Raw genomic sequence first — 8,162 nt, 5'->3', positions numbered from 1 at the left:
GCTTGGATAGTATAGGAAGGGCACAAGTTAAAACTATCTTCAAAACCACCACATGACACATAATTTGATGAAGAAACATGCATAGAATCCATTGGGTGAAAGGGAGCATGGTATGGTTGAACATTGTGCATATTATCTTCATTATTCATCACATTCATCAACATGGGAGGTGAGGATGCATATAAAGAACAAGCACAAGAATCATTTCCCAAATAACCACATGTATCACAAGAATATGAAAATGAAAATGTATGCACATCCTTCTCAATTATGGAGGGAGGGTTAACACGATTTTGTTGAACATTTTGAACATAAGAGGGAGAATCAACCTCAACTTGTGGTTCAATCAATCGTGTCACTCTCCCAAACCCATAAGTAGCATCCGTCTTAGCCACTTTCTCAAGCAAAGATCTTGCCTCATCATCACCCAAACTATCAAAGGCACCTCCGGCCGATGCATTTATCAAATCTTTAACGGCATGATGCAAATTGTTAAAGAAAGTTTGTGTGATTAGCCAAATTGGGATCCCATGATGAGGGCAAGCTCTCAAAAGTTCATTTAACCTTTCCCAAGTCTCACTTAAATTCTCAAACTCGCCTTGATAGAAAGTAAAGATCTCATTTCTTAGTTTGGCGGTTTTAGAAGGTGGAAAATATTTGGTAAGAAAGGCTTGGACAAGGTCATCCCAAGTAGAAAAAGTGCTAGGAGGGTGAGAATATAACCATTTCTCAGCTCTATCCCCAAGAGTAAGAGGAAAGAGCATGAGTTTTACAACATGTTCGGACACACCATTCTTCTTCACCAAAATGCATTTTCTATTAAACTTCTCCAAATGGTCCAACACATTCTCATTTGGTAAACCAAGAAACACATCTTTTTGAAAGATTTCAACCCAATCCGGATGCAAGTCAATCTCCACATCCTCTCCAATATCAATAGGAGAGGCAAACAAGTTCGGATCGGGTCTACTATGATCACGTAAGGATATGGATGAAGACATTATATAATGCAAGAGACTAAATACAAGACACTAAATGAAAAACTCTAAATACAAGTGACTAACAACTATAACTAAAGATGCAAGTAAACAAACAACATATTTTTTTCTTTTTCAAATATTCATTTTTTTTTTCAAAAGCAATAAAATGAGACTAATCCTAAAACTCAACTAAGACTTATATCTAACAAAGCACCATCCCCGGCAACGGCGCCATTTTGATGGTAGGGTGTCGCGGTCCCACAATCAAACAATATTTATAAAAGCTCAATACCAAACTAATGAAATGTAGTAGGGTAAGGAGGTCGGTCCCAAGAGATGATGAGGTTAGAATTGATTATAAGTCTCCGTTCTTGTTTTAGTCTAGCCAATTAATAATGAGATTAATGTTGGAAATATTCTAAAAGTAATTAAAACAAGAAATGAATGAATAACTAACAAGTAAACAATGAAAGTAGATATAAAATGACTAATTAAGGGAGTTAGGGGGATTAAAGGAGTTCATGTATCTAATTGGGTTCTCAATGGGGTTTAAAGATTCATTAATCGACAAAGTATAAGTGTTAATTCGAGGTCTTAATACTCTCTCGAGTGACTAAGTACCCAACCACCCTATTACTCACTCTCGTGACAATAATAAGAAACGGTCTCATCCTAAATGCGTCTAATCAAATCCCGGGTCTCCCACATCGACTCAATAACAAGGTCAAATGACACTAATCGTCATTAGGGTTACACAACACATTAAAGTACCAATTAAGTGACAAATTAACACAAATTACTTAATGATTAATGATAATAATGACTACCCATTAAATGAAATCCCAATTTAATACACTAATCCCTTCCCCCCTAACAAATAATCTACTCTAACATAATTAAGGACACAATGGTTAAGCTACCCACTAATAATAAATATGAAATAAACATAATTAAACTAATAAAGTAACAAACTTGGATTGAATTAACAAGTAAGACTAACATAAATAATGAAATGAAAATAATAAGAATAATAAAAAAGGGAGATGAGAAAATTGTACCATATAAAAGAAGATTGCATAAATGGGATAGATCTATAACTTGAATACAAAAAGATTAAACTTTGAACCGAATTGATGAACTAAATTAATCTCTAATTAAACTAATAAGGAGAAGAAATAAGAGGAGGTTTTATTTTTTATACCTACTGTTTTTCTAACTACAAAGTCTAAAATCTTGTCTCGCCTCAAAGCTGCGTCTAAAATTGTAAGGTTTTGTCGCCCCTCAAAGATACAAAGAAAGATGCGTTTTATAACATCTCAATACAAGGTATTAAAAGACCAAACGGTCCCTCACTTAAACTCCCCAAAATGAGTAGATACAAAGGGCAATATCGTCATTTCGCAAAGTAAAGTTGGTCTTCAAATCATTCTTCAGTCAAAACAAAACAAAGCCAGAGTATCAAAAGGAATAGAGTTGTGACGATCAATGGAGGTGAAGCAATCCGATGACGGCTTAATTGCACTCGAGAATGGAGGGGCGGTGCGGTGGTTCTCCTTGTCTTCCGGACTTGCTTTGGTTGATGGTGTCGAATGAAGGCGGCCGGAGGTGCGCATCGACGGAGGAACGTTAAGTTCGGTCGACCATGGTGGTCGAAAATGGCGCCGGTTTCTGCAAATTGAACCGTGGTGGCTCACCAATCTGGGTTCAAGTGACGGTGGTTGATGTGGGTGGTTAGCGAGAGCACGTCCGAATCTGGGCACAAGGAGGAGACACGATGAACTGGTGTTGATTGATGGCTTGGTGGTCGAGGTAAGTGATGGTGAGGTGAGCTTGCTGGTGCGGTGCGAGCAGGGTGGTGTTTGGTTCAATTAATGGTGGATGTGGGTTGTGATGTGTGATGAGTCGAGGGATGTCTGAGGTTGGATTCGGTTCCGATAACGAAATGGAGATGGAGATGGTGTGGCGGAAAATAGTGATGATGAATCATGGTAAATTGAGTTGAGTTTCCTGGAAGTGAACAAGGCCAGGAGGGGGTTTGAATTGGAAATGATGTGAATAATTTAAGGCTAATTTGACATTGAGCTTGAATCGTATTGGGCTACTTAAATCGTCTTGACCGATCTTGACTTTATTACCTACAAAATATAATATAATAAAAGTAGTATCTAATCTACAAAGTTAACATAGTAAACATGAATATTTTATTAAAACTAATAACTTCTAATAAACATATAAAATGAGCTATTTAATCATATAAGCACACAAAATCGAGTCACAATATGGTATAAATGAGGGGTAAAACGCAACCAAAATGCTACTCATCATGACCCCAGGAACATCCTATGCGATTTCCGGAGAATTTTGTTCCGGGATCCCGGAATCCCGAAAAACCGTGTATTATACACTTTAATTTCAGCCGTTCGGGAGGTCGTAACGGACCCGGTTTCTTTTTCTCCCTGTTTGTCAATCACGCGTCCTAGCCCATTTCGGGAGTTAACCTGTTCGATTTCAGCCTCAAATAACGAGTTTTAACGCATTTTTCACGATAATCCGAGTTTCGGCGAATGCTGGTTTCTAGCACACCGACACCCCCAAATGTCTTCCGTTGGTGCTCAAATTTTGCATGACCGCTTTATCTGACCCCAAGAACATCCTATGCGATTTCCGGAGAATTTTGTTCTAGGACCTCGGAATCCCGAAAAATCGTGTATTATACACTTTAATTTCAGCCGTTCGGGAGGTCGTACAGGAGCTGGTTTCTGGCACACCGCCACCCCCAAATGTCTTCCGTTTGGGCTCAAATTTTGCATGGCCGCTTTATCTGACCCCAGGAACATCCTATGCGATTTACGGAGAATTTTGTTCCGGGACCCAGGAATCCCGAAAAACCGTGTATTTATACACTTCAATTTCAAATGTTCGGAAGGTCGTCAGGACCCGGTTTCTTTTTCTCCCGGTTTTTCAACCACGTGTCCTAGCTCATTTCAGGAGTTAACTTGTTTGATTTCAGCCTCAAATAACGAGTTTTAACGCATTTTTCACGATAATCCGAGTTTCGGCGAATGCTGGTTTCTGGCACACCGGCACCCCCAAATGTCTTCCGTTGGTGCTCAAATTTTGCGTGGCCTCTTTATCTGACCCCAGGAACATCCTATGCGATTTCCGGAGAATTTTGTTCCGGGACCCCCGAATCCCGAAAAACCGTGTATTATACACTTCAATTTCAGCCGTTCGGGAGGTCGTACCGGACCCGATTTCTTTTTCTCCCTGTTTTTCAATCACGCGTCCTAGCTCATTTCAGGAGTTAACCTATTCGATTTCAGCCTCAAATAACGAGTTTTAACGCATTTTTCACGATAATCCGAGTTTCGGCGAGTGCTGGTTTCTGGCACACCGGCACCCTCAAATGTCTTCCGTTGCTGCTCAAATTTTGCGTGGCCGCTTTATCTGACCCCAGGAACATCCTATGCGATTTCCGGAGAATTTTGTTCCGGGACCCCGGAATCCCGAAAAACCGTGTATTATACACTTCAATTTCGGCCGTTCGTGAGGTTGTACCGGACCCGGTTTCTTTTTCTCCCGGTTTTTCAACCACGCGTCCTAGCTCATTTCAGGAGTTAACTTATTTGATTTCAGCCTCAAATAACGAGTTTTAACGCATTTTTCACGATAATCCGAGTTTCGGCGAATCTTTGGTTTTCGCACACCGCACCCCCAAATGTCTTCCGTTGGTGCTCAAATTTTGCGTGGCCGCTTTATCTGACCCCAGGAACATCCTATGTGATTTCCGGAGAATTTTGTTCTGGGACCTCGGAATCCCGAAAAATCGTGTATTATACACTTCAATTTCAGCAGTTCGGGAGGACGTACAGGAGCTGGTTTCTGGCACACCGGCACCCCCAAATGTCTTCCGTTGGTGCTCAAATTTTGCGTGGCCGCTTTATCTGCCCCAGGAACAACCTATGCGATTTCCGGAGAATTTTGTTCCGGGACCCCGGAATCCCGAAAAACCGTGTATTATACACTTCAATTTCAAATTGTCGGAGATCGTCGGACCCGGTTTCTTTTTCTCCTGTTTTTCAATTACGCGTCCTAGCTCATTTCAGAGTTAACCTGTTCGATTTCGAGACTCAAATAACGAGTTTTAACGAATTTTCACGTTAATCCGAGTTTCGGCGAATCTTGGTTTAAAGCACACACCGCACCCCAAATGTCTTCCGTTGGTGATCAAGTTTTGCGTGGCCGCTGTGTCTGACCCCAGGAACATCCTATGCGATTTCCGGAGAATTTTGTTCCGGGACCCCGGAATCCCGAAAAATCGTGTATTATTATACACTTCAATTCCAGCCGTTCGGGAGGTCGTACCGGACCCGATTTCTTTTTCTCCCTGTTTGTCAATCACGCGTCCTAGCCCATTTCAGGAGTTAACCTGTTCGATTTCAGCCTCAAATAACGAGTTTTAACGCATTTTTCACGATAATCCGAGCTTCGGCGAATGCTGGTTTCTAGCACACCGACACCCCCAAATGTCTTCCGTTGGTGCTCAAATTTTGCGTGTCCGCTTTATCTGACCCAAAGAACATCCTATGCGATTTCCGGAGATTTTTGTTCTGGGACCTCGGAATCCCGAAAAATCGTGTATTATACACTTCAATTTCAGCCGTTCGGGAGGTCGTACAGGAGCTGGTTTCTGGCACACTGGCACCCGCAAATGTCTTCCGTTGGTGCTCAAATTTTGCGTGGCCGCTTTATCTGACCCCCGGAACATCCTATGCGATTTGCGGAGAATTTTGTTCCGGGACCCCTGAATCCCAAAAAACCGTGTATTATACACTTCAATTTCAGCCGTTCGGGAGGTCGTACCGGACCCGGTTTCTATTTCTCCCTGTTATTCAATCACGCGTCGTAGCTCATTTTAGGAGTTAACCTGTTCAATTTCAGCCTCAAATAACGAGTTTTATCTCATTTTTCAAGAGAATCCGAGTTTCGGCGAATGCTGGTTTCTGGCACACCGGCACACCCAAATGTCTTCCGTTTGTGCTCAAATTTTGCGTGGCCGCTTTATCTGACACCAGGAACATCCTATGTGATTTCCGGAGAATTTTGTTCCGGGACCCCGGAATCCCGAAAAACCGTGTATTATATACAATTAAATTTCAGCCGTTCGGGAGGTCGTATCAAACCCGATTTCTTTTTCTCCCTGTTTTTCAATCACGCGTCCTACCTCATTTCAGGAGTTAACCTGTTCGATTTCAGACTCAAATAACGAGTTTTAACGCATTTTTCACGATATTCCGAGTTTCGGCGAATGTTGGTTTCTGGCACACCGGCACCCCCAAATGTCTTCCGTTGGTGCTCAAATTTTGCGTGGTCGCTTTATCTGACCCCAGGAACATCCTATGCGATTTCCGGAGAATTTTGTTCCGGGACCCCGGAATCCTGAAAATCAGTGTATTATACACTTTAATTTCAGCCGTTCGGAAGGTCGTACCGGACCCGGTTTCTTTTTCTCCCTGTTTGTCAATCACGCGTCCTAGCCCATTTCAGGAGTTAACCTGTTCGATTTCAGCCTCAAATAACGAGTTTTAACGTATATTTCACGATAATCCAAGTTTCGGCGAATGCAGGTTTCTAGCACACCGACACCCCCAAACGTCTTCCGTTGTTGCTCAAATTTTGCGTGACCGCTTTATCTGACCCCAAGAACATCCTATGCGATTTCCGAAGAATTTTGTTCTGGGACCTCGGAATCCCGAAAAATCGTGTACTATACACTTCAATTTCAGCCGTTCGGGAGGTCGTACAGGAGCTGGTTTCTGGCACACCTGCACCCCCAAAAGTCTTCCGTTAGTGCTCAAATTTTGCGTGTCCGCTTTATCTGACCCCAGGAGCATCCTACGCGATTTCCGGAGAATTTTGTTCCGGGAACCCGGAATCCCGAAAAACCGTGTATTATATACACTTCAATTTCAGCCGTTCGGGAGGTCGTACCGGACCCAGTTTCTTTTTTTCCCTATTTTTCAATCACGCGTCCTAGCTCATTTCAGGAGTTAACCTGTTCGATTTCAGCCTCAAATAACGAGTTTTATCGCATTTTTCAAGATCATCCGAGTTTCGGCGAATGCTGGTTTCTGGCACACCGGCACAACCAAATGTCTTCCGTTTGTGCTCAAATTTTGCGTGGCCGCTTTATCTGACCCCAGGAACATCCTATGCGATTTCCGGAGATTTTTGTTCCGGGACCCCGGGATCCCGAAAAACCGTGTATTATACACTTAAATTTCAGCCGTTCGGGAGGTCGTACCGGACCAGGTTTCTTTCTCCCTGTTTTTCAATCACGCGTCCTAGCTCATTTCAGGAGTTAACCTGTTCGATTTCAGACTCAAATAACGAGTTTTAACGCATTTTTCACGATAATCCGAGTTTCGGCGAATGTTGGTTTCTGGCACACCGGCACCCCCAAATGTCTTCCGTTGGTGCTCAAATTTTGCGTGGTCGCTTTATCTGACCCCAGGAACATCCTATGCGATTTCTGGAGATTTTTGTTCCGGGACCCCGGAATCCTGAAAAACCGTGTATTATACACTTTAATTTCAGCCGTTCGGGAGGTCAAAACAAAATAAACAGACGGATACCACAAACACCATTTTCGTCTACCTTCAAACCAAGATCCCGCCTTCATTTCTCAACCAAATTTCATAATTTTTGTACCATTAGCTTCCTCGTCCTTTTCTCGTTCTTTTAAGGTAAGAAATCTTCTATTTTGTTGAGGTTTCGAAAATACCGTCTTAAAGGACAATTCGATTTCTTGTCTTAATCAACTCGTTTTTCCTTCTTTTAAGCTGAAGACTGAAGATAGGCTCGTGTTTTGACGTTTTTACTCGGATTCGAGAGTAAAAGGTAACATATTTCGAGTTACTCGACGAAAGATCGTCACATGCTTTGATTTTTGTATGTTTGGGTGATTTTTAATTGAGTAGAAATTTTCACATGTTTAAATTTGATGCATGCATGGTTAATTCATGTCTTTTGGTTAGTTTAAGTTAGGATATTAGTATGGGAACGATTAATTAATGTTCAGACGGTCTTATAATGAATAAAAATGGAAAAAAAGAGGAGTAATAGTGGCGGCGGGCTGGCAAAGAAAGCCAGTTTCTGCAGGCCCATGGTGGCCCGGCCTGT

The 8,162-nt window shown here is 42.0% G+C and overlaps 1 non-coding gene across 1 annotated transcript; it reads left to right on the top strand.

Moving 5' to 3' along the window:
* Window positions 1-525: 525 nt before the first annotated feature.
* On the top strand, window positions 526-632 carry LOC141593853 (small nucleolar RNA R71). The gene has a single exon (XR_012521912.1). It is a non-coding gene; the product is annotated as a small nucleolar RNA R71 (small nucleolar RNA).
* Window positions 633-8,162: the final 7,530 nt, after the last annotated feature.

Source organism: Silene latifolia, chromosome 7 (assembly GCF_048544455.1).
Source record: "Silene latifolia isolate original U9 population chromosome 7, ASM4854445v1, whole genome shotgun sequence".
NCBI classification, from domain to species: Eukaryota; Viridiplantae; Streptophyta; class Magnoliopsida; order Caryophyllales; family Caryophyllaceae; genus Silene; species Silene latifolia.
The sequence above is the reverse complement of the archived record's forward strand: the minus strand, read 5'-3'. Positions and strand labels throughout refer to the sequence as shown.